Here is an 8,655-nt window from a genome sequence, read left to right on the forward strand (position 1 = left end):
CACTGGATCACTTTATTCCTAGACAGAACTGACCCCTCAATTCCTTAAACATGTCACCGTCATTAAACCTCTTTGTTCCTACTTGGGGCTGATCCTTTAACACATTAGACAAGTCACTTTCATTAGATCACTTTATTCCTACACGATCGGAGCCTTTAACCCATTAAACATGTGACTGATCAGACTACTTTGTCCCTCTATGGGACTAATCATTAACTCATTAATCATGTGTCTGTCATTAGGTCACTATGTTCTTACATGGGACTGAATCTTTACCGCATTGCTACTGTCATTAGATCACTGTGTTCCTACATGGGCCAGACCCTTTAACTCATTAAACATGTCACTGGCATTAGGTCACGCAGTTCCTACACGGGGCTGAACCTTTATCGCATTAAACACAGTATAGTCAGTAGATTGTTCATATACAGACAAAAGTCATCTTACTTTTATATACCACTACGCTGCTGATGATGCTACAATGCCAGTAGCATCAGGGAAAACTTTACAAAAAGAAAAGGGAGTAAACAAATAAAAAGCAGAACTTAAAGAAACAAATGTATAGGATGATATGTGTGTTCCATCAGAGGCAAATTGCCCATTAGACATGTGAGCACGTACCAAGGGACGGGACAGCACTCAGATCCTTATTTATTTCCCAGTAACTACAAAATAGTTTCACTGTACAATATTACCTCTAGTGGAGTGCTTACCGGTAGGACATTTTACAGTACAGTGGAAATATTTTGTAGTTTAGTGGGAGATGGATGGACCATTCACTCTGCGCCTCTGCTTTTGGACTGGCCAATCAGCAGACGGGCCTGGCAGTTATCAGAGGCATCGCTCTGACTGGGCTTCAAATGCAGTGGGATATTTGACCTGTCGACACTCCACTCAAGATGGCCTACGGTATGGAACATTTAAATCAGTGGCATTTGCTGCAGATAGTAAGGGCATGGGACGTGGGGTGACCACTTTGGGCTATGGGGGCACATGATCCTACACTGATATTTATAGGTTGTATAGAGGCACTTAAGATATTATTGGGGCATATAAAGGCTATATAATAGCAGTTGTTATTAGCATTTATTATATAGAGCCAACATTCTCTCTGCTGCATTTTTTTTCCTCTATTGCAGCATCGATATTAAAGAAAAATAACAGTTAGATGCATACAAAATATTATAAAGACATATATTCCATACGTATTTCAATAACTTGGAATACAAATGTTAAAAAGATAACTGCATTGAGTCATACATGTAATAAAGAAAACCTGGACCGAGCTAAACATAGGTAAATCCTTAGAGGGAATTGGGAGGGGAAAGGGGGGGTCTTGAAGAAGGATACAGGTTTCATACCACTTGGTATTACGGAAGCATTGAGATATAGCCTCCTTAGTGGAAGCAGGTAAAACCTCTGTAAAACTCTCCCATGTTGTAAAGAACTTTTCAGTTCGTGCCTCTTTGTGGAGAGAGGCCTCCAGCCAAACCATATGAAAAATAAAAATATAGTTTCTCTTTAAACAATTTAAGGTTTGGTGGAGAACTCTGAATCCAGAGGTGGAGGATATTTTACAGGCAGCCGATGATATCGCTAAAAGTAACTTCCTAACGTCTCTAGGAATTTCTAACACCTGTGGGTAGAATCCCACATATAGCCCATTCTGGGGAGAGTGGGGCATAATTAACTAAGTAAGCAGTGGTGAAACGCCAAACCCCCAGCCAAAACCGTTTTACAAAGGGATAGGCCCGCAAACAATAATACAAATCGGAGGATTGTCTACATTTAGGGCAATTACAACTATCTAATATGCCCATTAGAGATCCCCTATGAGGAGAGTTATATCAACGGTGAAAACTGTTGAGGCGCATCTCTGTATATTTGGCCGTTGGGAAAGCATTAACAAAGGGCCTGATTCACTACGGATTGCAATATTGCGTACGCAGTTCAACTGTGATAGCAAGCCAATCCACTGCAATTGCAATGCAAACTCAGCACCAAATAAGGATGCCCACTTCAACATACACACATCCGTAATACTTAGCAGAATAGCGAAACCATCGGTACCATCGGACCCATACGCACGCTTGCACAAGCCCTGACCTTACTCAGAAATTGCTAACAGCCACACATGCGACCACAGACTGTGCATGGCTCTGCAGTGAATAATTCATGCACGCCCCTGAAACAGTGTGCGAACGCAGTGGCACGCTTGCGTTCGGCCGACCACCCCCTCATCACCACCCACAAACGACACTTCCTGTCAATCACTCTGCAATGGGTCTGCATAGCTGCTGCGATCGCAGTCCCCATCGCAGCGGCCAGTTTGCGCACTGCGATGCATACACATGCGCAGTGCGAAACAATTGGCAGACTGCCTGCATATTCGCAGTTGCGTACGGTAGTGATTCAGTCCCAGAGTACAACAACATACCATGGAGATCATCTATAGTTAAGGAAGGAAAACATTCCAACCATTGGGCCATACCTGCTCGTAAGGAGGAATGTTCCACAGAGGGTCGAAGAAATTTATAATATGAAGAGACAGCTCCTCTAGATAAAGGAGATTGTAGTAATAATTCGTCCAGAGGGTTGCCCCAATCCCCGGCCAGGATTGATTCAGAAACTTGATCCACATAATTTTGAACCTGAAGGAAAGAAAAAACAAAAATACCTACAATGGGGAACCACAGCTTCAGAGTGAGACAATGGCTTATGGGAGTCATCTCAGCTGCGTTTTACAATTACAAAAAAACAGAAGTAGAATAGAGTATTAACAAACAGACAAATAGGTAAGATGGTTTTGTTAGTAAGCTGTACATTCTATAAGGGAAATAGGAGTATGAGGATAAGTGACACATGTTGCATACTTGCCAGGGTTGAAGACTGGACCCTGAAGTACACCTGTAGCCTATAATTGTTTACATTGTCCTCACCTATAACCCCATTCCATTGATCCTGAAAAGGACCCCACTGTATACTAGCATGCATGCAAACAGTGGCGTAACTACCGTGGGTGCAAGTGGTGCCGCTGCTATGGTGCCCGAGCTGTCTCTGTGAACTGCCGCTCCCCGTGCACCCAGTCAGGGGGAGTGGCAGCGTGTTCTAGTCAGGGCCCGTGTGGCAGCGGTGTTGATGTGGTGCCGGCCCGCCAGTTGACAGACCGACAGGCAGACATGGAGAGACAGCACCACCGGTCGCGAGGCAATCAGAGCTCGCAGACTGGCAGCCAATCAGCAGCGGCAGCTCCTGATTAGCTGCCAATCTGTGAACTCCGATTGGCTTGCGACCAGTGCCAGATTCAAGGGGCATTACGGTGTGGCATAATGTATAAGGGGCACTACTATTATGTAGATGTATTATGTATTATGGGGCACTATTACTATGTGGCATAATCTGTAAATGGAATTACTGTGTGGTATAAAGTGTAAGGGGCATTACTGTGTAGTGTAAGGGGCATTACTGTGTGGCATAATGTATAAGGGGCACTACTACTACGTGGCATGTATATAAGGGGTACTACTGTGTGGCATAACCTGAATGGGCTCTGTGTGGCATAACATGAATGTGTTTTTTACCTCTGGGGGGCCCTTTTAAAATCTTGCTATGTGGTCCCCAAAGTTCTAGTTACATCCTTGCATACAAACACAGAGGGCTGACTTTAAAAAGGACTAACTCGATTTAATATGAACTTACATGAGTCAAAGGGGTTATTCCTTGCGATGTTCTTGCAGTTGCAAGACATTGCGACAGCAGCTGCGCTTGACGGCAGCCGGGATTCACTTACAAGTGCTCGCAGCCCCATAGGGCTCCGCAAAGGGTGCGCAGAAACCAGTCCATTGCTGGCGTTTTAACACCCTTCGCATGGAATAGGATTGACCCCAAAGTTTGGCACTTGCTCAGACTGTAAGGTTAAAAGGATTCTTTTGTAGCCAGCCCCAGAACATGTGTGATGTAAGTGTCCTCATTTTTAGTGATTATGTGACAGTGTGTGGCCCTGATGAAGTTCAAACCTAGTCAAAAATCAAATCCTGGTCAAACTACACCACCATGTCAAATTTGGTGGAGCTATGTCCAAAACTCTGACTGTACATAAGGGACAAACAGACAAAACACGCTTTCTCGCTTATTATATAGTTTGGCAGAGCCACATTGCACTGGTAATAAGTGCTTATTGGAACTATGTGCTCCAGCCACTCTGTGATGTTAGTTTGGGGGTGAGCAGGTTGTTGACATCTGCGGTGATTGTGGGTGGGGGAGGGGTTATGATCAGGTAGAATGGCTAAGGGAGGTTAGGAGAATGGTTTGCCTTAAGAAATTAGTTTTTAGGGAATGGTTTGCAGCATGGGGAGAAGTCTTGTTAAACAAGGGAGTAAAATCCAAAGAGTGGGTGCTGCATGAGAAAAGTCACGTAACCGGATATGTGAGCTAATAATGAGTGTGGATGAGATCATGGGTAGAGTATAGGGTTTTAGTTGGGAGATATTTTCAGACAATAGTGTTCCCACTAGGCTGCAGGAAGGATAGGGCACTCCCAAAAGGGGACATGTTCGGCTCGGGAGGGGCGTGTTCTTGTGATGTGCCTCCAATTTGTCACACTTGGAGGTGGGCCCAGCACATTTACGGAGGTGCTCGGCTTCCCTCAAGCTCTCCCCTCACGTTGAATAGATGCCATGCGCATGTGGACGCCGTCTATTCACACTGCGGTGATAGTTCACCGCAACTTTTCCCACCCGCGGTTGGGGAAGGTTCAGGGTAGGCTGTTTTAGCAGGGCACCGCTAAAAGGGTAGAGCGCATTTTGCCCTTTTAAAATCGAGCAGGGCTTGGCGCCCCGCTAAAACAGCCTAGCGGGATCACTTCAGGAGCCAATTACAGGCGGTGTGTACCAAAAATTGTGCAAAGCTTCGTGGACACTGCGCACAAAGTGGGAAGCACTAGTATCAGCTTTCTTGTTAGGCGGGGGGATGACAAAAAAAAGACATTCAATTTCTGCTGCTATGCCCCAGCCACAAGCTCTGATGCATTAGGCAGCATGTGGAGCATATTTTTTAATGCTTTGTCTTCCACACAAAGAAACTTAAAATAGTATAAAACTGCACCGCTCTGCAACGCAAATGCAACGCTTTCTGGAGGAATCAGGGTATTAGTTCAAGAGCTGGCACACTTAAGAAGCTTTCAGTTAATCTCACTGATCCCAAACTGGGACCACAACCTGAGTTAGTATAAATGAAATGATTCTCTGCCTAAATGTAGTGTTATAAGATCAAGCCTGACATGGTAAATATTTAACAACACAAAGACAGAACTCTTTATTAGATGTAGTTTAATATGACAAAAAAAGTTACATAAAAGTTACATTATTAAATGGTTATTTAATACAAATGGTGATAAATTCTCATACAGAAAATATAAATGCAAACTAGTTTTTTTAAATTAAAGAATAAAGAAATAATAACAGGTAACGTTCATAGCACTATTATGCTGGGCATACACTCTACAATTATCGGGCCAAAACAATATCTGCAGATTGCCCCGATAATCGTAGTGTGTGTGTGGCATGGCGGATCGTCCAGCATGCCAGTTCGATACGATATCTGCGAGTTAAAATGTCATCCGCATTGGGCAGTGTATGCCCAGCAGCGGCCGACAAACATTTCCCGTTCCTTCCCAAAGAATGGATAAATGTCTCCTCCCCTGGGGGCGGAGCGCAGATATTGGGGCCAATAGACTGTGAGACATCTCACAGTGTATGCCTGTGATAACTGCAGGGTGACAGGCTGCCAGATAAAATGTCTGTCGGTCTGAGAGGCATTTCCTCTGGTGATGTTTGCCCAGCATTAGTAATTCTGCAGTTTTGGTTAGGATTGATGGTAAGGACAAAAACAGGGATTGTATGGCTGATGCTAATTGGTGGACTCCAATGGAAAGAATAGTTTTATTGAGAAAAGGTGTACTGTACCTTTTGAATACAGGGCTGAGTTTGGGAGATGAATAATAAGTCCAGAAAATAGTATATGGTCCAGAGTAGAGTCAATAGTTAGGAGCCAGAGGTAATTATCTAAAAGCTAATGGTCAAAAAAAGTAGGGCAGCCAGGAAGTTACTGGAAACAGAGGCCCTGATTCAGAGCCGGACGCTCCGACAGAGCGCTTGCTCTGAATCAGGGCCGTCCCTCTTAGTTTTTAGAGTGGCCTTCTGGCCGCTCGTATAGCTGTGGGTGACCACCCACAGCTATAGCGAGCGGCCAAAAAGATGGTCGCGATGGTCAAGACCACCGCGACCATCGGGCCTGGGACGAGACCCTTGTGGTAGGGTCTCGTTGCCGCAAGCCCTGGAGTGCTTTCGGCTCTATTAAGAGCCGAGAGCACTCCCACTGACATCACTTCTGATGTCAGTGGGGCCGGCCCCAGATGGTAGGCGTTCCCATCGGAACGCCTCCGTCTGGGCAGCCACGCCCCCTGTCACTCACCATTGACAGCACGCCCCCTTTGTAGCGAGACCCATAGCGACGGCTTGCCCGTCGCTATCCGAGTCTCGCACATGCGCACTACGGAGCCGGCTCCCTCGTGTGCATGCGCACTGGGCCAACATCGACCCGCTTGCGAGCACTCAGCGCTTGCGAACGGGTCTGAATTAGGCCCAGAGTGTTGTTCACAGAGACAAGCTCAATAAATGTGGTTCATACCAAGCTCCTTATATAGGCCTGAATCTGTGATAATAAGCATCAGGTGTGGCAATACTGGCCTTAGGGCATTAGGCCATTCCCTGATGCAAGATGACGTGATAATAAAAAGGGTACTGTACATTGGGCCTGATTCACTACGGATCGCTATTGCGATTACAGCTGCGATTATGCAGATCTGCTGCGAAAATACGCTAATGAATGCAATCGCAATTCATAACACAGCCAGGATAGAGAAACCCACTACCGCTATCTTACATCCGTAATACCTTGCAGTCCTGCGTATACATCGGGAACATTGAGTAACATCGGTACCTCACGCAGAATTACAGCAGAGCTGACCTTACTCAGAAATTGCTAACTTCATTGCAGGCAGTGAGTACACAAGCTGCGTATGCCGTCGCAGTGGCTAATTTATGCACGCTCAATTAACGGAATTCAAACAGATAGGCACGCCTGCATTTCTCCGACCACTCCCGTCACCACCCCCAAACGCTGCCGTCCCTTTCTTCAGTCTGCGTAGGCTTTGTGTCTAAGTGATTGCAGTGCGATAACAATACTACTTCACGCACGCGCAGTACGCACCATCGGCCGATATGAGTACGCTGTTGCGATCCGTGGTGTATTCTTTATTTATAAGGCGCCACAAGGGTTCCGTAGCGGCTTACAAAGTACATAAACAAATGAGCAAACAAGAAAACAGTGACATACAGTACAAAACAATGCAGGACAAGGATATGGTTTATACACATTGCTGCATTAGCGATCATAACACTCACACAAGCAGCTGGGCGCCAGCCACCAAGTGTTAGGTGCCCCTGTGGGGAGTTAGGAGTAGGATGATAGTATGAGTAAGGGAAGGAGAAGCACATGAGGGAAGAGGGCCCTGCTCGTGAGATGCACAGTTGCACCTATTCTATACAAGTTGTAAAACGTATGCCTGGAAACAGGCATATTTACACTACTCTGCATAGCCCGCAGTTCTGTCGACACAACCTCAGTCAACTTTGCCGACATGAGAACCCTTCATTACAACCCAGTTACGCCTCTTTATTCGTGAAGTATAAATGTGATCGAAATGCGTTACGACTCTGCGCTGCCCATACTTACGTCTGTTGAATTCCAAAGCATGTGAAGTGTGAAGACATGCAAGTTACGATCTGCAGACAGGTTGAACTCAGAAGTCTCATTATCGCCATAGCTTCCTTATGGACGGATACACAGGGAACGTGGTTGGCTGCACTGACTACAAATTTGTATTGAGATGTCCAAAAACATGGGTTCTATATACTTTTATTTTGATGGATTTTTCCTATAAAGAACATGTCTGCCCTTGGAAGGGCCACAGCTATTATCCTTTGTGACTACAAAGAAGTTCCATATCTCTTAACATCTGTGGGGCTGGGAAATAAACCACAGCAGACTGGTGGTCGGGACACACAGACATCTCTGCATGAACAGGCTTTGCTAGAGAACAAGAAGCAGGCCTCTGAAGCACATCCCCTTATTTACTGCCATGATTTCACACTCCACCACATTGTTATATTATTTTCCTAATTCCTGCTAAGGACATGATCATGACAGTTGTCTCTGGTAAGTGGTTTTGCTATGGTCAGCAGCAGACGTGAGGGCTGTGGTTTAACTCCTTCCTATCCTCATAATGAATCCACCCAGCACATGATTTTACACATCACAGGTTCCCATCCCGGCAAATGAGGAAGCAGCAGTCAGTAGCTTATTTCTAACTACTTTCAGTGGTTAGGCCGAAACTTTGGCGTCTCCTGTAGACCACAAATCTTTGTTTACCACCAAAGACAGAAGGGTCATCAAGGGTGGACCGTGAGAAAGGAGCCGGCCCTTTTATTCCCAGGGCCTGGCGCAGTGCTGTTTGAAGCTTTGTTTTTGAGGAACATAAAACTGTCCCACATGGCTCCTGTCCAGCCCAGTCTCACAAAACTGCAAACTCTTGGC

This window comes from Taudactylus pleione, unplaced genomic scaffold, assembly GCF_031769625.1.
Source record: "Taudactylus pleione unplaced genomic scaffold, aTauple2 ptg000809l, whole genome shotgun sequence".
NCBI lineage: Eukaryota > Metazoa > Chordata > Amphibia > Anura > Myobatrachidae > Taudactylus > Taudactylus pleione.